General features: G+C 37.5%; 2 long non-coding RNA genes across 2 annotated transcripts; one reads left to right on the top strand and one right to left on the bottom strand.

Annotated features, from left to right (window-relative positions):
* Positions 1–9,697: 9,697 nt before the first annotated feature.
* LOC130997827 (uncharacterized) lies at positions 9,698–15,623 on the bottom strand. Its single transcript, XR_009093224.1, has 2 exons — positions 13,953–15,623; positions 9,698–10,287 (listed from the first exon to the last, which is right to left on the bottom strand). It is a non-coding gene; the product is annotated as an uncharacterized LOC130997827 (long non-coding RNA).
* On the top strand, positions 10,770–16,450 carry LOC130997826 (uncharacterized). The gene is made up of 3 exons (XR_009093223.1): positions 10,770–13,281; positions 15,636–16,060; positions 16,153–16,450. It is a non-coding gene; the product is annotated as an uncharacterized LOC130997826 (long non-coding RNA).
* Positions 16,451–25,996: the final 9,546 nt, after the last annotated feature.

The following is a 25,996-nucleotide window of genomic DNA, read 5'->3' as shown; positions in this document are numbered from 1 at the left end:
ATATTTTTCTTCAAGAGCATGTAATATTCTTCAGGAATATTACTTGTGCTACTTTAATAGCACCAATTTAAGATTTTGAATGTAATATTATTCAAAAATGCTACTTGTGCTCAAGGTCTAATTTTCGAGAGCATGCAATATGAATTGTGCATATAATATTCTTTTGGAATATTACTTGTGCTACTTTAATAGCATCAATTTTTAAGATCTTGAATGTAATATTCTTCAGGAATACTACTTGTGCTATTTAAATAGCATCAATTAATTTTCAAGATTATTTAGAAAAAAAAAATAGATTGCATATACATAATGTATATTTCATAATATAACATGTCAAATCTGAAAATAAGAGCACAAAAATCACAGAATTTGCATATAAATTGATAACAATAAATTTCATAGTAAACAAATTGATTTGATTTATTTGTACTATTCAATATTTGTCATCACCATAGAATCATTCCTTGTGTAAAATCAGTTGCGCCTTGGATAGTAGTAATAAAAGTATTCGAAGGAGCATGCACAGTATTTGCAGCTGAACAAAGTTTTGCAATTAAATTTCATTCTAACCATGACCAACGTGCTCATCATCTTGGCCCAATATTTAACTTTATTATTTTAAATTACACGAAGCCAAATAAACCACACAAAGCTAATAATACTCGCATTCATAACATCATTCTGACATTTGCAATATTCTGAAAATCATTAGAATTCCTTTTCTGATTTAGGCATAAAAAGATAATTACAAATAGACACAAGATATTGAAAACTACAAACACATTAGGCGGTGATGTACACACATATAAACATATATTACAAATCATGACATTAATCATAATTAAGGACAATGTTTACTGTAGATCTAAAATACTATTGTAAATAAATTTAGCAACAAGTCAAATTATCATAACTCGACAGATGGTGTTCGAAAATTCAACAATTCAAATTATCATAAGCAAATTTCTATGATACTTTAATCTTCAAATTGTGGATCCAGAATACAGTGATTAAGCCTTATATTGGATAAAAAATCATACAACTAGTTAAATAGACAGTTAATAAGATTAAATTCGTAAATCATGAAATCAATTAATCAAATAAAGCAGATTCTATCCCTTAAATCTCAAAATAAGTTTATCGATTATCAAGCCATCAAAATCCTAAAACTTCTTCTATAAAATCATATACATAAAATGAGAATTTCGTGAAATCAAATAGAGATGAAGTTATTTAATTAATTACACTCTTATATGATTCACATAAAATTGACACATATTGATGACATAAAAATAAAATAGAATTACCTTTCTACAATCGAAGGGAGATGATGAGAGAATTAGAACTATCGTGCTGATAACGTGTTATAAACTAGAGAGAAGGGAGAGAATAGAGAAGAGAATACGAATGAAGTGTATTCAATATGAGGGCCAAAGGTCTCTATTTATACAGGTAGGAAGCTAGGGTTTTAGGGAGGTTTCTTGGTCAACACATAAGATATTAATTAAATTGCGATTTTATAAAAGAAAGAAAAGCAAAAAAACCTAAGAACCCTTGAAAGCACAAGAAAGCAGACTAAGGGCCGAGCCTCGTTAAAACCTCTCTAAGGAAAACCCAAAGGGTTCTTATAGATATATCTTATAAAACCTCTCTAAGGTCAACACATAAGATATATCTTATAGATATATTTACAACAGTATTCAATTTTAAATTATTATTGCGGGTATGCGGGTATCCTCGGGTATACCCGCGAGTACCCTCTACCCGACATCTTTGAGAATATGATACCCGCATCGGACCCTTCACTTTAAATTTGCGGGTATCGAGTACCCGATACCCGCACGAATATCGGGACGGGTGAAGGTATACCCGATACCCGCTATCCGAATTTACAGCCCTAATCGTCTCAAAAAAAAATCTTTTAACGTGATGCTGATGTGAATTCATTGTTGGAAACGCCCTAATAATGTATGTCGGTTTCCGTCAAAATTAAAGGCCAATTTGGACCACTCTCTCCTTATCAGTTATCAATTGTTGAGTGTCCACATCATGACAGTCCTTTCGGCAGCCCCTTTCTTCACATTTTTTTTTAGAATTAATATTTTATTTTTATTTTTATTTTTATTTTTATTTTTAAATTATTTTTTTTAACCACACAGCTCTATTTGAGGCAGAGAGAGATATTCTTATGGGTCAAAATTTAAAATACCCACCTTCATAACTTATCTATCAAAAATACCCACTTTCACAAAACACCTATCAACCATACCCAACTCATTATTAATGCCAAAACTACCCCTCAACTAATTCTCAACAAATCCATCCTAAAACCATTTTATGTTCAAATTATCAAAATTCAATTAAGACATAATCAGGCCCAACATGCTTCCGTACAACTTCGAAATAAATCTTAAATTTAACCAACATTATACCTTTGTCGACTGGTCTTCTTCAGGAGTCGGTCTTGTTGCGTTTTACGGCTCGTCTGCCCACCCGGCACGCACTAACCACGCACTCGCAAGAGATGGTTGCAACCCTTCCCCTTCACTAAGTGCCGACTAAATACTTTGTTGGAAAAATAAAGAAAATATTTTTACTAAACCGGAATAGTTGGACAAAAACTAAGCGTTTATAGAGAAATTATATAATAATTAATTTATTTCATAAAATAATCCCCAAAGGAGGAGACTAACTTGTTTAGCTACTCATAGTAGCTAATACTTGTGTACATAAAATAAAAAGGAAACTAAACTAAAAAAAAAACTTTGAAAACAAGAATTTAAAAAATTACAAAAGATAATTTCTAGAGAGAGGAAGTGGTGTGTGAAAATGTTGTGAATTTTCTGATGCCCTTCTTCTCTCCAGCTCTTGTGATTTTATAGAGGTCTGAAACCCTCTATTATTGCTTGGTGGTTGGCCTTGGATGCTATCCTCGTGGCCAGCTTGCTTGAAATTGACAGCCACCTTCTTTTGTTGGCCATTATTGCCGACACTTGTTGGTGTTGTCACATGTGCTGGGCCCTTGCTTTATCGCTTTGTGATAATGCTGGTAGGGGCCGGTAGCTTTCTTTCCACTCACATTTGTCCTGGAGCGCTGAGTGGTTCTCCTGTCATTCCACCCACTTTTGTCGTTTTTGTGGGTGCGATCCTGGCTGTGAATCACATGATTCACTTTGCTTTGTCGGCCACCTTACTTTTTTGGTGCCCGCGGAGTTCTTCCCTTTGGAGTCTGATGTTTGTCATGCTCATCAGACCGGAACCTCCTTCTATCCGGCTTTGGGAAGAAACCTTTGCCGAACTCTGGTTCCTTCTGCGACGAACATTGATCGCAGATTTTCTCGATCCACTGGCCCAGATGAGCCATGTTGCAGAATTTGCGACGAGTCTCTTTGCTCCCCGCAATCTTGTTGTCCCATATCGTTAGCCTCTTATTCTCGAAAGAATTTTCGGCGAACTGGGTTGTTGTTCCTCTCATTGTGTTAACCAGGAACGTTCCTAGATCCGAGCTTTGAAAGAACTTGAATCTGGACTTCATCTTGTCCATCTCGGTGAGACAGACCCATAGGCCCCATGCTCGTCTCGTGGAGATTTGATCCTCCGTAAATGTTGAGGCGATTGGGACCTAAAATTCAGGAACTTTGATTCGGTTCAAGGCTCCTGTATCTGGTCTTCGAAGCTTGATAAAATGGAAAGCTTCATAGACTCCTTTCCCGACGGGTTCTGGTGCTGCGCTGAAGAAGTACAGTTCCAAAACATCTCCCCGTTTAAGGGACTCGTTGTTCTCCCAGGCTTCAAACACTGTTCTTTGGATCCACTTGGGTAGACCCTTGATTTCGTTGAAGGCTGGAGCGGTGGTATAAACTGAGGCCAAAGCCCCAAACTCATACCATTCTTTGATGTGGTCTGGATTAGCTCCTGGAGTTGTCCAGACCCTTGGATATTTCCCGGCAACATCAACCCGGCAATTCCCCGGATTAATGCCCTTTCTCGTGATGAGTTTCTCCCATCTATTTTGATAGATCTGCCAAGAAGGAGAAATATCAACAAAATTAGTATCAACCTTAAGTTGGCCAGTCATCGGCCTAAGATTGATCTCTCCCTCTTTTACCCCAGAGGTGGAGGGTTGACATGTTGATTCAGGGTGTGACCCCTTAACAACATCTTTTCCTCGAGCGTCCGGCTGTGAAGCCATTCTCTCAGGACTTGTGCTAGGGGTACTTGAATCCCCTGCTACAGGTAATCCGCCCTGTACGGAAAGCATTGCTTTAGCCCGGTTTTCATGGACAACGCGCAAGAGCGGCTTGCTGAGTACTTCCTGAAGATTGAACATCTTCATGAAGCAATCATCGATTTGGTTGGATACTTGGGCTTCGTCAGCCGCTTGTATCTTTCCAGCTTGTTTAGTGTGTAGTACACACTTCTGCCATTCTTGTTGTAGCAGCTCTAGACTTGCAAAGAGCTGCCCCTGTATTGCCTCGATGGCCTCCACTTCAGGGAGCTCCATCCCTTGTAAGGAAATCTGCAAGAACATTCTGATCAGATTTCAAAACGACAATATCATAATCATAATATTGACATTCGGCTTGCCATCTAAGCAACCTAGATTTTTCAGGCTTAGATTCAATCTTTTTTGTTAAGAAAGCTTTAACGTTAGTGTTATCTACTTTCAAAACAAATTTCTTAGCAAGTAAGAAAAGCGGCCATTTTTTAAACGCCTTTCGCACTGCAAAGAATTCCTTCTCGTTGATGTGCCATCGCACAGCTTCGTCGTCGGAAAAGAGACCGCTACAGTATCTGCAAGGTTCTTCTCCTTTGATATCTTTGTGTGATATCAAGGATGCTTTGAGGATTTGAGTTTCTTCCTCAGAGAGATTTGGGAATCCCTCAGTTCTGCATTTGAGCAAAACTTCTCCGAATCTCCTTTGATCCTTCATTTGAGGTCTTCGGAGTCTGCCATCATCATCACCACGCTTGCTGCGGAATTTGATTGGCATTGAACGATGAAAAGCTCCCTGGAGCCTTTGTACAATGATCTTGTGATCACAATTGGTTGTGAACACTAGCCTCCTGGCTTCATTGTCTTGTATGTACCTTTTGAAGCTTTGCAGAAAATTATTTCCGAATAATATATCTGCTCCGGTATCATGGAAATAAATTGGTGGAGTCTTGACCTTGTACCAACGTGTTTGTCCTGCTCCGCCGATCAATATTTCTGTTTGTTTTACTCCCTTTGATAAGAGTAAAATCTTCTTGGAGAAATCCCTTCCTGCAATTCGAGGTAGATCTTCTTCCACTTCTGTTGGAAAGACTCCTCGTTTTTTGCTGTACAGATTCCTGCTCCTGAATCCACATAAGCAGCAAAATATTCTGCTTTGTGATTTTGGATCATCACTCTTTGGCGTCCAATGGTAATTTCCATTCCTCCTGCTTTCCATGACCATGGCTTATATTTGTCAAGGAAATTTCGTCCTAAGATCAGGACATCCGCTTCTTGTCCGGCTTGGCCTTCGGTCTGGATTTCAAAACCTCCAACCTCCAGAGTTCCGATGTAGCGGTTGTCGCCTGGATTCGCCAGATAATACAACATACTGCAGGGAAACTTGTTTTCCATGCTTGTTGTATCAATTCTTGTGGAAACCTGTCTCCATCCTTCGGGGCATTTGAATTTGACCCTCATGTCTGGAACTGGTGTTTCCCGGATCGCCTTTCTCTCATATGAATGAGAGAAACTTCTTGTTATAGGCCCTGAGGTTAGCCTATTTCCTTGGAATGATAGCCTTGGTGTTCCCAGTCTGAGACTCTGGGTATGGCTAAGCACCGGTTTGTCTCCAACATCGATGTCGATTCCCCTGACTTGGGGAATTTCTACTCTGTTTGGAGGGGCTGCCTTGGCGACTTCTTTGAATATTTCTGGAATTTCAATAAATTCTTTTCCCAGAAATAACTCCGTATGATGGGAATTTGATAAGGCATACGAGACTTGAAAAGTCAGTGAGTATGGCATGTTTCCATCTGTCATGTACTCCTTCTTTTTGTAGTCCTGATAGAGAGTCAGGGCTCGACTGAAGGATGAATCCTGTAGATTATAAGCGATTTGTGGGTAGAACTCGGTTATAATCTTCTTGGCATAGAGATTGCCCGAAAAAGCTCCAATAACTGATTCTCTGGAATCTCTAACCCTTTTATCGCAGAGTGCGATGTCAATTGGTTGGTCTGTCCCTGGTAAAAGGGAAGATTTGAGAACCAATTGAATTGCTCCAATATGAATCCATTTCATCGTACTAGCGACTTCTGGCTTCATTTTCTTGAGATCCTGCCTAATATCTTCGGCCGGAACCAGCTGGATTTCCACCTGGTTACTTGTGATCTCAATTGGAAGCGCCGTTTCTTGGCTTGTGACGCCAAAATAGACATGATGCTTCCTTTTGGTTGGAATCAAGCTATTTAAAACTCGATTCAATCTTCCATTGGAAAACCCTTGGTAGGTTTGGACCTCTTCGGTTTCCTTCTTGAGTTTTCTCACGAGCTTCTTCACCACTTCTTCTTGTGGAATCAGAAAATGGCTGGTAAATCCATTCTGATCCTCCTTCTGGGTGTGATGAACCTCGCGTTCCTCTTTAGTCTGACTCGTCTCCGGTTGATCCATCGGTCATCTCCGAATCCTCAGAACTAAAGACCTCTTCTTGCTCATATATACTCTCATCAGAGGATATATCTTCGAATTGATACACGGGTATCAATTTCTGGTGGTAGATAGCGTCTTCGATATCCGGTGTGGATTCGAATCTTCTTATCATCCTTTTCTCGTTGTCTGGGCAATTGGTTGAAATATGCCCCTTTGCACCGCACGACCAGCAGTTGCAATCCTTGAAACTTTCATTTGCTTTGGCCTGAGTGCGCCTGAAAGTTTTCCTCGCCGGGATTCTCTTTTGATTTGAGAATCGGTTTCTTGATGGTCCACTCCGTTGACCTAACTTGTAGGAGCGTGCCTTCTGTCTGGTCCACATAGTTCTTGGCTTCCAGGAACTCCTTCTGGACTTTCTTTCATAGGGTTGATACCTATGTTTCTTTCGGCTCCTCCTTTGATATAGCAATTCAGCACCAATCTCTGTTGGAAGATCAATGTTGTCGCACATCAATGGGGATTTCTTGTTGAGTCTTCTCAATCTCTTGAGATTCCTCTGGTCCGCCGCCTTCTGGCACCATTCGGACAGTTTCTTGTGGACATAAGACATCCTTCTTGAAGCACTATCAAGTGGATATTCTCCTGGTGAAACATACTCCTTGATGAGCATCTCTCTCCATGGACTTGGAAACTTTGGGAAAAAGAGGTCCATGGCTGTCTGGTCTTCCACTTCCCCCATATGAACATACAGGGTATAAAGGCGCAGAAATTCATCGAGAGCTTTTGGCTCCAGCACCATCAATCTTAGATTGTGAAGTGCCTGTTGATATTTCTTGCGCTTTTCCTCTGCGGCTCCTTCGAAAAAACCCATTCCCAAGAAATGGATTTTAATCTGCTTAGTAATCTCCTTGATGATGTCATACAAGGATGTATTACTAAACAATTCTTCCCTTACTGGAACCTCAAGTTTGTCCCAGTATTGTTTTGCCATTCCTGCCAAACTGGCTTCGAAGACTCTGGCAAATTCTTTTTTATCGTAATCAATTGTAGCGATTACGACTTTCAATGATGAAGCCCATTCGTCGATGAGACCTTCCCATTCTTTGAAGCTGGCTTCGTCAAGGTTGAGGATCAAACCATATGGATGGACTGGTTCCAGTGTGACCTTTCCAACAGGAGTATTCTGCATCTGAGGCCTCCGTCGTCGGGTTCGCTGGAACTGGCTTGCATCGTCTTGTGCTGACCCTTTTCCTGACGATTCTTCTTCTTGAGGCTCAATTTTGGGGCCCTCATCTTCTTGGTTCATCTTTAGATCAACCATATTGAGGTTAGCAAAAGACTCTGCTAACTCTTGTAGATCCTCCAATCCGATTCTGTCAAGGCTTTCCATGATATTTGCCTTTCATGATTCGGATTATGTCCTCCGGCTGCAACTCCTTGGGTGTTGCATCGAATAGAGAGGTAGACGTCGGGTCTTTGGACCATTGATTCCGAATTTTTCCGGAACATGGTTTTCGCCTTTCGATCTCCTCCATTCTTTTCTGGATATCACGCAAGAGGGTAAGGATTTCCTCTTGTTTGAGTGATATTCTGCTTATCTCCATCGGTAGTTCATACAGCTTGACGCCATAATATTCCACCGTCTTCTGGATCTCCCGCAAGTTGACGTTGTCGGAAGAGCTTGGCTCGATCTTTTGGTAGCCTGGATAGACTACTCCTGCCTTGTCTTTGGGTTCCATTAGTCGTGAGACCAATGAGCTTCCTCCATGTTCTGTTCAATCCTTGTTCTGGCTGCCGCCATTCTCATGAGATTCTCATGATAAAATTGGATACTCGCGATGACCTCGCGAATAAACTCGTTATCTCCTCCTCGTCGTAGGTTGGTAACGAGAACTCGATTATTCCACCTGAGATCGCCTAATAGGCGACTGGTTTCTATCTCCAGATTCTGGAGAGAGTTCCTGTAGTGTACACATCTCGGACACTCGTCCGGATCCATAAACTTTTAATGGAGTCTCCTCCCACATGGGTTAATAATAAAATAAACTAAAAATTATATAATTCCTCTATAAAAACCCGCTCTGATACCATTTTGAGAAGCGCGGGATCAATTTGAACAATTACCAATTAATTCATTTTTTGCTTAACAGTACGTGGCGTTGTCACACAGTCCAGACCCAGTTTACCGAAGTAACCTATCGGGCACGAGGAAAGTTTCCAGCCGATATACTAGTCAAGCTTAATTAGGCAAAAGATGGGAGATAAAGAGAAATTAAGTATAAGGGTAGAAGTGGTATTTCACTATGAAGTGGGTATTTTTCATAGATGTTTTAAATAGGTGGGTAGATTTGATAGATGTATTATAAAAGTGGGTATTAAAAACCATTTGCCCTATTCTTAAAGTCAAAAATTTGAAGTTGGAATCGCACCAATGTCTTCTAAATTGAGTTTATTACTATTAGCACTTATTTGATATTCATATTTAAAAATAGATCGATAAATAAAAATAAAATAAGTAATAATAATTAATAATAATAATAATAATAATAATAATAATAATAAATAATTTCGTTAAAATTAATTATCTCACGAGTGAGTTAAGATTTTTTTAAACAAAAATAGAAAAATAAGAGACGACATTAATTTTTATCATGTATCCTCTTAATTAAATAATTTGAAATATCGAACACACAGATAACCTTGTTTAATTGTCTAAGCTTATAAGACATAGTTACTCAAATAAATTTTTAAATGTGTCGCATAAAAACATAATTACTCAATGTGCACTTAGCACTTCGATCGAAAAGAGACTACAAGTTTTTCGCATCATCATAAAATAAAATAAAATAAACAGCTAGACTCTACTTCATCCAATGCATCAGTAATTCAAACTACTCTCAAATTTTAATTTTACAATTACTAAATATATAAATAAATATCGCATAAAATATATTTTTGTATAATAGTTGTAATGTCCGTAGAGATAGAAATCGGTACTTACGATGTATTTTGTCTCATGTTGTTTTATGCCAATTAATTCAATTTAAATCACCATGTTATATAATGGGTTAATGGCTGGAAAATACACGAAGTTTCATCAAATTTGTATTTTATACATGATCTTAAAAAATAACTCCATAATACATAAACTTTTGATTTAATTGCAATTTTCACACACACGGCGAGAACTCCGACTATGATTAAAGTTGACCGACAACGACGTGGACAATTATTTAATGATCTAGCAATACGTGTGGCATTTATTGTTAAAAAAAGTGGGTTGAAACGTTGATGTTAAATTCTCACCCAAATCTCGCTGTCGTTGCTTTCCTTCCCCAAATCTCACTGTCGTTGCTTCTCAAAATCCGGCGACAGATCCGCCTCTGCGGCCCTAAACTCCAGCGCCACCTCTCACCTCCGACCCATTTCTTTTCTCGCTGCAAACTCAGATGGAAATCTTCTCCTAAACCGAGCCCTAGCTCTCTCTCTCTCTCGCGATCTCCTTCTCCATCTGTAAGAGAACTACTGCCGCTGCCGAGGGGCCGACGAGGACCGGCGATTGGCCGCCATTCCATGCCGTCTCCCTCTGCCCCCTGTTCCTTTTCAAATTCTTCTTCTCCTCTCTGAAATTCTTCTTTTCCTCTGTTCCTCTTTAACCCCTTCTGTCACAGCTCAAAATCATTTATTTTCTTTATAATTTTTATTTGTAAATTGTTGAATTTTCAAATTATGAAGTTTTCAAAAATATTTTATTTATCGAGCTTTTGACTAGTAAAGTCGTGCTCTAAATATATAAAAAAAAAAACTTTGAAAGAAAAGAATTAGTCTTACAAAATGATTTGATTTTTTTCCATATTTTGATTATAAGTATTCAATCGATTTAATGTATTTTAAATTTGTAATTATATATCATAAATATTTCCTAACAAAAAAATAAATTGAATTTAAAAGTTACATAAGTTAAACTATATATATGTGTGTGTATATATATATATATGTATATATGTATACTAGATTTTGTCATTCTTATTTTAACCATTCCCTATATATATATATATATATATATATATATATATATATACCAATCAATCTATTAAAAATTTACCAATCCTTAATTTTATAATTTTTGTCTTATTATAATATATTTACTTGAAAATATGTCAAATGGAATATTAGTACGTAGTAGCGCCCCCTGTAAAAAAAAGTTCACGGATGTGGCCACTAACAATGAACGGTTAATTCCTAAAAAAAATAAAAATAATAATAATGAACGGTTAACAAATACTACCTCCATCCACAATTTAAAGCCCTACTTACCCTTAAATTTTTGTGCGTAAATTAAAGCCTTATTATGTTTTTTGTACTTTTTTACTCTCCTTCTTTCCTATATTTACTATCATTTACCACTAATGGACCCACCTTAAAACACATTTATTACTTTTATATAATATATTTACTACACTTTATCACTAGTAGACCCACTCACAACACCTTTATTACTTTAGTCAACTACCCTTATATTTCATTCACATCACATTTTTCAGCTTTCTTAGTCTCCGTGCTCATATTAAAGTGGGACTTTAAATTGTAGACGAAATGAGTATATTTTTCATAAATTATGACTATAATTTCTTCATAATTTACAAAACTACCATTCAAATCAATTTGAAATCAATTTCAAATTGAGAACTCCCTTTTAATAGAGTATAAATATATATAGTTACTTTAACTAAATTACACATTTAATACTTTTGATTATGCAATTTTCGAATCTGCATGGAAGTATGCATAAAGGAAATTACTATATATACAAACATAATTATTATTTTAACCAAAATTGATGATCGAATAATGTATATATACATATATTTGAAAAGTTGTCTTACCTGTAGGCTGTAGCCTACCCCTCCCACCGTCCCACGTGTCACATGGATATGGGGAAATGATGTGCTGAGTAATTAAGCCTACACATTAGACTTTTGATTCATGTACTACACACTTTTTTCCTCTATATATATGTCATGTTAGCTTTTATATTTTCTCATCCTCGATCATAAAACTTTATCTCTATATATATATATACTTATCTATTTAAGTTTATTTTATCTTTATAAATTATTATCTTATTTTATTCAATTAAGAAATGTGCGAGATGCTGAATTGATTTGAATTAGTCAGATAAATTTTAAGCTTAAGTACAAGGTATGAGATTTATTTAAATACATGTCATAATTAATTATTGTTCATTTTAATATTATGTGTTTATTATATGTGAGTTAAATTATATCGCTAGGGGCCAACATAATTGGTCCAATATGTCAAAGTCATTGGTATGCCACAATACAATTTACATGTTAAAGTTATGGTTGCAACCAGTCGCCAAGAGCCAACATAATTGGTTCAGGACGGAAAGATCTTTGGTATGTCACTGTGCGACTTTCAGTTATGAATGTTACAGCAAATGATATGCGTTACCATTTTATTAACGTGGTCAATGATTGCATGTTCCCACATTGAGTATACAGTGTGTGCTCATCCCATATTTAACATTTTCAGATTTCTAAGGTTGGAGACGCGTGGAAGGTCGAATGGAAAATCAAATATTTTGAATTTAGTTTTCCCTAAAGATGTTATTTTGAGTAAAGTATTTTAAATAAAGATTTATTTCATGATTTTCTCATTAAATATTTATTTATATACATGATTTTTCGCATGAATTTTCATTAAAATTTTAGTAAGATTTGGGTGTCTGATCGCTAATTTATTAGCAACAAAATCGCAACTATAACGGTGTAATTGTAGCAACAAATAGCAAGTAGAGTATCATATCCATGAGGACTGATAAACGAAATTACTCTAAATAATCCTAAAGAGAACTCTAACAATATTCAGGCAACTCTCAAGATCAATAAATTAATTAAAACTAAACTTTAGAACAAAGCAAATAAAATGCAGGTATAAAACCAGATAATAAAACGATTGATCCTAGGGAAGTAAATTCATTAATTAAATCCACATAATCAACCTACTAATCATAATTACTAGTTTAATCCATGTGACAGCCCGAAATCAAATTATTTATCTAAAATTATTTATTTTAAATTGTTTTAGATTTCAATTATTTCGAAGCATTTAAATTGTGAAGCTATTAAAAATTTTATTTTATGTTAAGCTCACGAAATGTCTAGTCGCGCCATTAGTTAAATAAATAAATTTGAGGATCATATCTTTAGAAATAAAAATTTATATTTTCAAATATCTAATTCAATTTTAGATCATAAATAAATATTTATATAAATTTGTATATTGGGCCTTACATGTAATTTGACGATGAATAAATGTTTTCTTTATAATTTTGTATGTTAGACTTTGAATAAAATATTTGCATAGTTTATATTTTGGGCCTCATAAAAAGAAAATTTGAATGTCCAACCTGATTCTATCTGATCAGCATCAACCCATATGATATTTATAATTTTAATTCTGATATTGAAGAAAAGAGTTTAAGTGTTATATTCTACTCCAGCCACCTATTCCCAATTCAGCCACGTATCATCAAATCATTCAATATATTTAATTCTCTCCCCAGCATTTATCAATTGATCAGCAAATTTCTCGTTTCATTCGGTTCAATTTCCTCTACAGAACTGCAATCGGTAATCTCATTATTTCTGTAAAATTTTCATACCTTTATTTCATCACAGGTTATTTTCTCCTATTTTATTTCTTATTTAGAGTTTATGCAGAAACCAACCATAATTCTCATTTTCGAATTCAAAAAAAACATCATCAATCCACGCACATAATATAGCTCACAATTTACAATTCATCACAACTGAAAAGAAAGAAATTGGAATAAAAAAAATAGAATAAATTTTCTTAATTTCAAGCAAAGGGAGGGGGAGTTGGACGGCGGCGGCGCTGCTGTCCCGGAGATGCTGTCGTTGCTCCGTTGACGACCGGAGAAGACGAGCAGGGAGGCAGCGGCTTCGGCGTTCTTCGTCGATGGCCGTCTGGCCGAGAAAGCGAGAGAAGAGAGAGAGACCGAGAAGTGAGAGGTGGCTGGGCAGCGCTAGATCTGGAAAAGGGAAGAGCGGCGGCGACGACAGTTGTTGTTGGGCTGTTGTCGCCGGCGAAGGGGGGCAGGCGGTGAGGAGGGTTTAATTCCAGTAAGAGGGCAGAGATAGAGAAGACAGAGGGGGAGATGGGGGTGCCGGATGTAGGAACCATATTGTGACATATGATCCACGTGCCCGTGACCAACTTCGGATACCAAACGAATACATATAAAAACCACAAGTGCCTATTACAAGAGAACGATGCTTACTTGCAATTTCGGCGATGAGAGACTCCAGTGTTGATCTTCCAACTTGTTCCCACGGTAAGACTTGACGTTGGGTGGCAACTATCTTCAAGTCCTCTCCCTCAAAGTTGGCGTCTCCTCCTCCCTATTCTGCTCTCACGTGAATGAATTATTAATTAGGTTTAGGGTTGTCTTATTATTTATACTAGGTATTAGTCACACCTAAATAATAAGTCCATAAACATAATTAAATCAGACCAAGCCCAAAGGCTTAAGTGAGGAGAGGGACGCCCACTTAAGGAGTACAAACCTTAATTGGGCCAAGCGGGGATCTACTAGCTTGAATAAAGTTTGGCCTCCCAGTGTTCGATTTTCTTATTCAGCCCAGAATAAAATCGAGACACAAGTATTAATTTATTCTACTAGAAAATTAATACTGATTTACCTCTCTATTCTTTAAGTGAGTCGGGGCTAGCATTAGACTTAATTAATCTCCGTGTTTAAGATATCCAACATCCATTAATTAATTAATTCCTCTGACGATCAATTAATTAATTAATCAGTCGTTTAATTATAAATGACATCTCGAGTGCTACCACTTAAACTTATTATCGTATCGGAACTAATTTCACCTACAGGGTTTAATACGATAAACTTATTAAGTTCCTCGAGAGGATATTATCATCCTGTTATTAGCAGGACACGGACCCTTATTACAATATAATCGCATGTCAAATAATAATTGCTATCACCCAAAGTATCGAGTATATTGAGCTTCAAGAGAACTCTCACCCGTGATAAATCAAAGCAATAGTCAATTAATTATTCACACCGATTAATTCAATTAAGGTTAAGATTATTTAAGTCACCGAGATCTTGATTCTTAATAAGTCAGAATATAAGAATTCATCTCACTGTGATCCTGTTCAATACACGAAGGTACTAGCATAAATAAATAGCCAAGACAAACTATTTATTCATTTATGCTACAATCTAAACCAGCAACTCGTCCATAGTTGCCTTAATTGTGAACTCAATTTATATCTCAACTTTTTCCAATTATATGATATTTTGTGATCTACAATACACCATATAATCTATAGTATGAGATAAATTGGACTATAATAGTATTATGCAATAACAATATTTCAGATAGAAGAATCACAGTGAACTAAGGAATCAATGTATACAAGCATAAAGTCTTGCTTTCAGTATACAACCCTTCACACGACTCCGGCGGCGGCGGAGGAGCCGGAGGAGAGAGGGAGGGACAATGAGTGTGTGTGCTGGTGTGTGTGTCATACTATCGTGTGATCTGTGTGTGTGAGTTGGTGAGGTGAAGAATAATAAAATAGGGGATTAAGGGGAGGTGTTGACGTGATTTATGAGAGAGAATGAGATTGGGCCTTAAATGGTTTGGCCTAATTAAGTTAATTTTATTATGGGCTGAAGTAGTAATATGTTTAAACTTGGGGTTTACTTTATTAATTAAAATTTTGAGTTTGCTTTTTAATTAAATTTGAATCTGTTCAGAATTATAATTCGGATTTAGTTTTAGATCTAAAGTTGAGCTGATTTTTCATAAGAAAATATTTTATTTGTATTTTATTACATAAACCAATATTTTTATAGATCTTATAAAGTAGTAAATTATTTTCAAGTATATTTAGGCCCTTACATTTTTATTATTAAATTTTACTTGATTAGGTGCGGCGCGACTAAGACGTGATGGTGATTTAAATTGCTCAAGTTAGCATTCAAGTTGAAGTTGAGGTTTAAATTCAGGTGTGGGAATTTATTTAAATACATGCTGTAGTTAATTGTTGTCCATTTTAATATTATGTGTTTACCATATGTGTTATGAATTACACTAATCGCTAGGGGCACGTAAATAGGGTCCATGACGTCACAGTCATTGGATTGCCACAATGCGATTTGAGGTTATGTATCGCTAGGGGCCCGTAAATAGGGTCCAGGACGGAAAGGTCTTTGGATTGTCACGATGCGATTACATGTTACAGGGTTGCAACCATTATATTGAGGATGTCGCCAGGGGCCCGTAAATAGGGTCCGGGACTTTAAAGTCCTTGGATTGCCACAGTGCGCATATTGAGGATATGTATGAAATGGCCGTATGTGTTACCGTTTTATTAACTAGAACAATGATTGCATGTTCCCACACTGAGTTTACCCTATATGCTCATCCCATATTTAACATTTTTAGGTTTTAACGGTCGGAGGCACGTGGAGGGTCGAATGGGCGCGTCGAATCCTTTTGAATCAAAAGAAATTATCTTCTTTTGAACTTGTACAATATCAAATACTTTTGTTTAGCAATAGTTTTGGATATTCAAATTGTCTTCCAGACCACGTTTGACTTAGTATACGTTATAATATCGTTATGTTGTGTCTATGTCATGGTTTGGTAGTCATAAATTCAAGTTTTGGTTTGGAGTATTTTATTTAATAGTTTATCTTTTTCGAAAATGATTTTGAAATGATCGAAATTTCTTACTTTTGAATTTTATGTGTTAAATAGTTTCTTTAATTTATATTTTATTCTTCAGTTAGATTAGGGTGTTACAATCCAACTATGATTAGAGATCATACAAATAATCAATTAATCTCGATAGAACAACAATGACAGTAGATTAGTAAATTATCTATCTCCGTTAGGTCTCAAGAAAATCTACTAACTCCCAAAAGTTCCTAGGAATGACTCCTTATGATCCACCTATCTCCGTTAGGTCTCAAGGTTAAAATCATATAATACATTCTTGAATCCACTAAACAGTTATCTCCGTTAGGTCTCAAACCGAATAGCTACACATGCAAACTATTGATCAGATAATTCACAAGAATTTAAGGACCAAGAATTATGAATCATAAAGTGGAAGGCAAAAAGGTATTAACAAATTAATCATATGAATTCAATTAACTATTTACGAACCCTAGAATCAGATAAAGAACTTAGCCAGACATAGCAAAAGAAAACATGAACATAATTAAAAAGAAAGCAATTGTAAAAACTAAATTATGTAAAACTCGGAATGAACGTTGAATGACAGCTGGAATCTTGCAGGAAAATAAAGCTAATATATGAAAACACTAAAATTCTAAGTCTAAAACTGAAAATATGGAGAAAAGAGGTGAAGAGATGTGTCTAATAGGTCAAATAAAGGACCTATATATAGGCACAGGGGAAAAATACAGTCTAGAGCTCAAAAAACACTGAAAAACGCATAAAAATAAGGTTTCCCGGACGCGCGGCGGCCTCTCCCCGCGCTCAAGGCCAAAATCTGCCACTTTCAGGCGACCTTCCCGGTGGTCGCCGACTGGGTCGCCCCCGTCGCCGAGTTTCTGGCGGTCGTCGGCTGGGTCGCCGTCGTCCGTGCAAAATTCCTTCTTCACCCGGCGCTCTGTTGGGTTTGTATACTGAAAGCAAGAACGTTTTATGCTTGTATACAATGTTTCCTAAGTTCACTATTTTAATCTCCTATCTGATTGTGTTCATGATTGCATATGTATGTTCTCTATCTCTATATAAGTAGATTATATGGTGTGTTGTAGATCACAGAAGACCATATAATTGGAATAACCTTAAGAGATATAATATGATCACAGCCGAAATAACTCTAGGACAAGTTATTGGTTTAGGCTGCGGTATAGATGGAAGTAGTTTGTCTTGACTACTTGTCTATACTGGTACGTCATAACGTATTGATAGGACCACAGTGAGATGTATTCTTCTATCTGACTTAAGTGAAGAATCAAGATCTCGGTGACTTAATAAAATCTTAATACTAATAAGATTTCAGATATATATATGTTAATGTGTATCACTTTGATTTACTATGAGTGAGAGTTATATAGTAACTTGAGTACTCAGTATCTTGGGTGATAGCGGTTAATATATGATATTTGATTATCTGTATTAGTACCCGTATCCGATATAGGATAATGACATCCCCTTAAGGAGCTCAATAAGGTTTCTTGCGCTAAACCCTGCAGGTTGATTAAGTTCAGGCGCAATAATAACGTTTGAGTAGTACTGCTTAAAGATTACAAAGAGATTAATTAATTTAAGCTGTCATAGCTGTAATTAATTAGTGGATGTCGGATATTTTAAATACGGGGATTTAATAAGTCTAAATACAAGCCCCGACTTATCATCGGCAATAAAGGGGTAAGTCAATATTGGTTCTCTAGTGGAATGAACTAATATTTATAAATTAATTATGGTCTGGGCTGACCATGGATAATTAATTTATTTGAGGCCCATCTTTATTCCTTGTATCTGGTCCCTGGACTGGCCCAAAGTCTCCTAGCCCTAGAAGGAGTAGAAATCGTTCCCTACACCTAATCTGCGCCCCCTACACGTATTTAATTATTTAAATACAGCTGTCAGCTCTCAGGAAAACACACTGATAAAATATTAGGGTTTTGGAGAGCTGTGGGGCGCAGGAAACGTGAAGAGCATTATTTCTCTCTTGGGACTTTCATAGAACGTTGTCCATCCAACGGTGAAAGCTGAGCGGGATACAGTTCAGAAGATCAGAGCTAGAGTCAGATTTTGAGCGGGATACAGTTCAGAAGATCAGAGCTGGAGTCAGATTTTTCGCAGGAAATCAAGTTCTGGCAGTTTCGGGAAAACGGCCATAACTTCCCCCACAGAACTCCGATTCAAGCGAAACAGGCAGTCACGGAAAGCTCTCTCGAAGACGAAGAAGTCGTAGTTTTGGGTGAATTACGATTTGAGGACGTTTGAGCCTTCAAACGAAGGCTTGGAGCTGACTGATCTGTTCAGCTGCGAGTTTGACAAATTCTTCTGAATTCTTCAGGTATTTCTGAACTCCAACGTGCAGCACTTAAATTCATAGGAGCATGTTAGGGATTAATCGTTGTATGATAAATTAATAATAATCCAAGAAACGATCATCGGGCAATTAGAGTATTAATTTAGTTTAATATTCCTTCAATTGGTATCAGAGCCCAGGATTAATTTCTTGGCGCTATTATTAATTTATGTACGATTAATAATGTGCGTTATTTTTACTGCTGTTGTTCTTCGTGGTCTGTTGATTCGTGGATTACGTCGTTTGACGTTGTAATCGTTTTTCACCACGAGAAAATTCATGGTTAGATTAGGTTTTTCAAATTGTATTTGTTTTTCTTTTGTAATCTGTAAAACTGAAGAACGAGATGAGGACGACAACGAATCAACAACGGATGAACGGAGTTTGGAGTTGGAGTGCTGGAGCGAGCGAGACAGCGCGCGCACGCTGTGCGCCGCGCGCCTGGTCAGGCTGCCGCGCGTCTGCTGTCGCTCTTGATGCCGGCTGCCGATGTCCGCGCTGGAGTAGGCAAGGGGCGAGGGCTGGGCGTGCTGGGGCCGTGCGCACGCGTGTCTGCGCGCCCAGCGCTGCACTGCTCGCCCGTCTGCCCAGGCTGCTGCTGCTGCGCGCGCTGGACTTCTCTCGACGTGCTGTGCTGCCGACGTGTTGCTGCTGGTGTGCGGGTCAGGCGAGAGAGGAGAAAGGTGGCAGGCAGGGGCTGTGGGCGCCCGGGGCAGCGCCTGCGCGCTTTGCGCGCTGCGCGCCCAGCAGGCGACGCTCGGCTGCTGCTGCCGCTGCTGTTGTCTTTGCTTCGGGGCCTGCTGCTGCACGCCGAGGCTATGTGCGCCGGGCTGCTGCTGCGCCCTCGCCGGGCTGTCGAGGAGTGGGCGGCGGCGCCTAGGGTTTCCAAACCCTAGGTGGCCGATTCTCAAACCCTAGGGGCCCAAACCCTAAATTCAAAGACGGGCCTGATGAAGATGTTCGGGCCAAGTTTTATTTCTTTTTCTTTTCTGTTCTTCGTAATAGATTAGAAGTTTGGGGTTCCACGAATGGGTCACGAAGAACTTTATTGTTTTAATTTTGTTCTTTGCATGTCGTGGTGTTAATCATTTATGCTCTTTGCATGCTGTTTTGTCTTTGCTTGTTAATATGTGTTTATTAACTGCGCTTAGACAAGCATGCTAGGTTTATCGTTTTCTTAAGCATGTTTTAGAATTCTGTGAGCATGTTTTACATGTTGCGTTCTAGATTAGCATGTTTAGGATTATGTGTTGAGCATGATCAAACCTTTTGAAAGAAAAAGACTAAGCTGTATTAATAATTTTATGGATGATTAAAAATTATTTAGATTTCCACAAGCGGTCTCTAGACAAAGTGATTGGCGATGTGAGTAAACGTCCACACAACGTGGCTTACTTCATGTTTGTTCTTTCATAGTTTGTCAGATGAGGTTTCTATAAAAATATTTAAATCCATTAAAGTAGTGAGAGTTATGCAGTAAACGTCCACACAGCGTGGCTTACTTGTATAATTTTCACGAGTACTTTAAAGGATGGAATTAAATAAGATAACTAAGAAATTAAATTGAATGCGACATGGTCCGAGCAAGTATGTCAAATTCGAAAATTTAATTTCAAAGTTAGATTGTGGTTATTTTTAAATAATTTTTATTCTTAAAATTATATAGACCTCCACATGCGGTCTCTAGACAAAATGACTGACAATATGAGTAAACGTCCACATCACGTGGCTTACTTCATGTTTGTTCTTTCATAAGTTTGTCAGATGAGGTTTCTATAAAAAAATATTTAAACCATTAAAGTAGTAGGAGTTATGCAGTAAACGTCCACACCACGTGGCTTACTTGTGTAATTTTCACAAGTACTTTGGAGAATGGAATTAAATAAGATAACCAAGAAAATTAAATTGAAAGCGACATGGTCCGAGTGAGTATGTCAATTTCGAGAATTTAATTTTCAAGGTTAAAATGTGGTCATTGCTTAGATATCATATCAAGTACAATGTACAACTCCCAAAGGAGTCTCTTCTTGATGATGATATGGTCTAGTTAAGGTGCCAACTATTAATTTCCTTTGTCAAAAGGTTAATTGACATGGATGGAAATTAAATGACTAGGTGTATAGTCTGGTTGAGGAGTTCGTGTGTAAACGTCCACACCACGTGGCTTGCACATGGGATTCTTTGAGCGGTTGGAGGTTTCATTAATATTGTTTTATCAAAAGGTTACAATATTATTGTTACGAATTATGTGCTTTATGTTCGTTACTTTCAGATATGTCTATGTCTCTTATTTTTTATTTGTTCTTGCACAAATTCTTTTAACCAGTCCACATATATAAAATGGAAACGCAGTTTTGGTTTTTTATCTTTATCACAAACTAACACAATTTTTGTGTTGCTTACTACTCCACGTTCTTATGGTCCGAACAATGGTCAACTGATGAGAAAAAGAAATTATATAAAAAGTGGCATAAGACGAATAATGTGGCTATATGCTATATTATGAGTATAATGTCACAAACCTTGTAGCTCCAACATCAGGGCATGGACGATGTTATTAGCATCATGTTGAATCTCAAGAAAGTGTTCGGAGAGTCGGACTGAGCTGCTCATTTAAATTTGATGAGAGTAATCTTGTTATTTTTATGAGTGAGCACAGCTCAGTGCACGAGCATGTCATGCAAATTTTGACGGACTTGACTTGCTCAGTGGGAGTATCGATGGTGAGGCAAAAGTCGATATTATCCTGAACTCTCTTCCCAAGTCTTTTAATTAAGAACTTCCGCCTCAATGTTGTTATGAGCAAGAAAGATAATACTTCTTTTGAGTTGTTGAATGCTCTAGTTACGGCTAAGGAAGTTGTGGGAAAGAGATGTGCAAGCACTTGTTATTGCCAAATGAGAGCCATCTTCTTCGTCGAATGATGGGAAGAAGAAGGGTCCAAGGGGCAAGAATGACAAGGGAAATAGTGGGAGTAGTAGTGTGATAAGATTGAGTATTGGAGATTTTTTCTTTCAATACTCAAGGCAAAGGGTTAAGGTACTTCACTTGCTATAGTAACTGAGACATATCAGCTCATTTTCTACTCAGTTGTGAGTAGTGGATAACGAGAGAAACTGATAATGATAATGGTTGTTACACCTTGCATGGCTTTTTATAAGCTGACAAGGAAGCTGAGAAGTGATGAGATGTTTGTCTTCGTAGGCAACGTGACTGGGGTCGCAGTTGTTGCAATTGAAGACTTGTCTTTAAGTCCTAAAGACATAGATTAGTTTTTGAGAGTTCCTTATCATGTTCCAAAATTTTGAATAGATGGATCTTATGTCATTTTTTATAGTGGTGTTTCTATCATAAGAAATGACAAAATTGTCTATTCTGGTATTTTTGAACATCTCTCTTCACACTATAACTTGTCGACAAAATACCTTTATATTGCATTTACATCATCGAACAAAAGAAAGAGAAAAGTTAAGGCTAATCTCTCATGAGGATCTTACACATATATTGATACCCTAGATTAGGTCACATCTATCTTAACAGGATCCAAAGGCTCGTGTCTAAATAGTACATTGGATTCAATCCAGGTTGTACCATTTGGAACCTGCGAATCCTGTATAGAGGAAAAGATGGAGACCGGGCATTCATGGCAAAGGGGATAAAGGGCCAATAATGTGTTAGAAATGATCTTTTCTGATTCATTGTCAGTGTTTGGGATTCCAACCCAGTTTACTACACCGTGTAATCCCTATATAAGATGGTGTAGTGGAGAGAAGAAATAGGTCACTCTTGGAAAAATATGTCCGATGATGAGTTATGCATCTTTGCAATTAGTCCAAAAGAATCAGAAGGTGGTTATTAGCAATGACACACGATTCTTAGAAGTGGACTATGGGAATAATCACTAATCCAAGTCAGATAGTGTGCTTCAAGAAATTGAAGACATTAGACAAGCGATTCCATCACCCAAGCCAAGTGTGCAAGATTTTTGTACCACAAGACACTGCACACACTGTTGACACACATGTGCCACCACAGATCCATTGTAGTGGGAGGGTTGTGGGACAACCCGATCGATTTATGTTCTTGGAAAGATCTTTGGATTCAGTCCCTGGTAGTGAATATAAGATAATCGACCCAGATATCTACTTGGAATTAGTGGAAGACGAGAATGTAGATTCCTGGCACGCCTCAATGGAGCAATTCATTAAGAATATGGGTGTATACTAGAAAATCTTGCTAACAGGAGGCAGTAAAGCCTTAGGTTGTAAGTGAGTATACAAGATAATGACAAGCCCGAATGAGCAAGGTCGTAGCTTTCGAAGCTAGATTGGTGGCGAAAGGTTATGCCCAGTGTAGGTTATGATGATATTTTCGCCAGTGCCATGCTCAGAACATTCAGATCATTTTACCCATAGCAGCTCACTTAAACCATCGAGGTCTGACAAATGGATGTCATATATATTACCTTTGAAAAGGTAAGGACATCCATGTGCAACAACCTGAAGGTTACGTGAGGGAGGGAGAGAAGCATCACGTGTCAATCGCTCTCGTGTCATCGGTGATGTGGTTTATCTTGCATTTTATGTAGATAATATCCTCCTAATTGGCGACAATATGGAGCTATTGTCAAGACATAAAGTAATGGTAATCCGAACAGTCTCAGGTGAAAGACTAAGGAGGTACAGTATACATCTTTGTGACAAAGGTTATAAGGGATCACTAGAAAAAGATGTTGGGCTTATCTCGAGTGTCTTACATTGATACTGAGAATACTCGTTGTAGTATGAATACCGCCAAGAAAGGATTGCTGCCTTTTAGATATGGTGTTCCTTTATCTAAAGACTATGTCTTAAGATGCCTATTAAGGTTGAGGAAATGAAGGCAATATTCTACGTTTCCGCAGTAGATAGCTTCATGTATGGATTACTATGTACGAGATCTTATATTTGCTATGCAGTTAGCATGGTTGTAAGATATCAGTATAGTCCTAGTTAAGGACACTGAACTGTGGTCAATTATATTCTCAAGTCCATGACTAGAGAATAAGGATAGTTTACCAGTTAGACAGTTTAGTTCCTTTTTGGATTATACGATTTCGGATTTCCAGGCTGACCGGAACAAAGAATAATTACCTCGAGCTATGTGTTTTCCTTGGGAGGTAAAACCTTTTGGTTTGACCACTACCTCCAGGATCTAAGGGTGATTCCTAGTTTGCGTGAGAGCATCACCTTCGTGAAACCTCAAGTGCAGTTGCAAACTCTAAGGAATCTAAGAACCACAAGGGGTCAAACACAAGGAGACTAAGTACCAAGTTATACGATTATTCGTAAATCGAGGTTTTGTGCTCATAGAATAAATTCTCACATATTGGAGAAACCTACTCATCTTTTCACAAAAGGCTTATCGCAAATGGTCATTGAAAGATGGGAATGCGATTGATGCCACCCACTTAGGAAACTTTAAGTATAAGTGGGAGAAGTGTTAGGTGATTGGTAAATAGACGCATTGTATACTAAAAGTTTGCTTTAGTATAAGTGGGAGATTGTTGGATTTGTATACTGAAAGCAAGAACGTTTTATGCTTGTATACAATGTTTCCTAAGTTCACTATTTTAATCTCCTATCTGATTGTGTTCATGATTGCATATGTATGTTCTCTATCTCTATATAAGTAGATTATATGGTGTGTTGTAGATCACAGAAGACCATATAATTGGAATAACCTTAAGAGATATAATATGATCACAGCCGAAATAACTCTAGGACAAGTTATTGGTTTAGGCTGCGGTATAGATGGAAGTAGTTTGTCTTGACTACTTGTCTATACTGGTACGTCATAACGTATTGATAGGACCACAGTGAGATGTATTCTTCTATCTGACTTAAAAGAAAAATCAAGATCTCGGTGACTTAATAAAATCTTAATACTAATAAGATTTCAGATATATATGTTAATTCGTGTATCACTTTGATTTACTATGAGTGAGAGTTATATAGTAACTTGAGTACTCTGTATCTTGGGTGATAGCGGTTAATATATGATATTTGATTATCTGTATTAGTACCCGTATCCGATATAGGATAATGACATCCCCTTAAGGAGCTCAATAAGGTTTATTGCGCTAAACCCTACAGGTTGATTAAGTTCAGACGCAATAATAAGGTTTGAGTGGTACTGCTTAAGGATTACAAAGAGATTAATTAATTTAAGCTGTCAGAGCTGTAATTAATTAGTGGATGTCGGATATTTTAAATACGGGGATTTAATAAGTCTAAATACAAGCCCCGACTCATCACCGACAATAAAGGGGTAAGTCAATATTGGTTCTCTAGTGGAATGAACTAATATTTATAAATTAATTATGGTCTGGGCTGACCATGGATAATTAATTTATTTGAGGCCCATCTTTATTCCTTGTATCTGGTCCCTGGACTGGCCCAAAGTCTCCTAGCCCTAGAAGGAGTAGAAATCGTTCCCTACACCTAATCTGCGCCCCCTACACGTATTTAATTATTTAAATATAGCTGTCAGCTCTCAGGAAAACACACTGATAAAATATTACGGTGAAAGCTGAGCGGGATACAGTTCAGAAGATCAGAGCTGCAGTCAGATTTTTCGCAGGAAATCAAGTTCTGGCAGTTTCGGGAAAACGGCCATAACTTCCTCCACAGAACTCCGATTCAAGCAAAACAGGCATTCACGGAAAGCTCTCTTGAAGACGAAGAAGTCGTATTTCTAGGCGAAATACGATTTGAGGACGTTTGAGCCTTCAAACGAAGGCTTGAAGCTGACTGGTCTGTTCAGCTGCGAGTTTAACGAATTCTTCTGAATTCTTCAGATATTTCTGAACTCCAACGTGCAGCACTTAAGTTCATAGAAGCATGTTAGGGATTAATCGTTGTATGATAAATTAATAATAATCCAAGAAACGATCATCGAGCAATTAGAGTATTAATTCAGTTTAATATTCCTTCACGCTCTCCGCCCGGTAGCCACTATTGCGCGCGACTTTCTTGTTTCGGTCATATCTCCCTTGTCAGAACTTCGATTTGCAATCCATTTGCACTCACGAGCTCGTATTGAGATGCACTACAACTTATGTTTCACACCGTTTTTCCAAATTCAAACTCAATATTCTTGTAAATTCCTTCAAAGTTCGACCAAGTATCATATTTCACAAGATAAAGCAATATAAGCACAAAACAATCATCC

This window comes from Salvia miltiorrhiza, chromosome 8 (assembly GCF_028751815.1).
Source record: "Salvia miltiorrhiza cultivar Shanhuang (shh) chromosome 8, IMPLAD_Smil_shh, whole genome shotgun sequence".
Classification (NCBI taxonomy): Eukaryota; Viridiplantae; Streptophyta; class Magnoliopsida; order Lamiales; family Lamiaceae; genus Salvia; species Salvia miltiorrhiza.
Note: the sequence above shows the minus strand (reverse complement) of the source record. Positions and strands in the feature narration are given on the sequence as shown.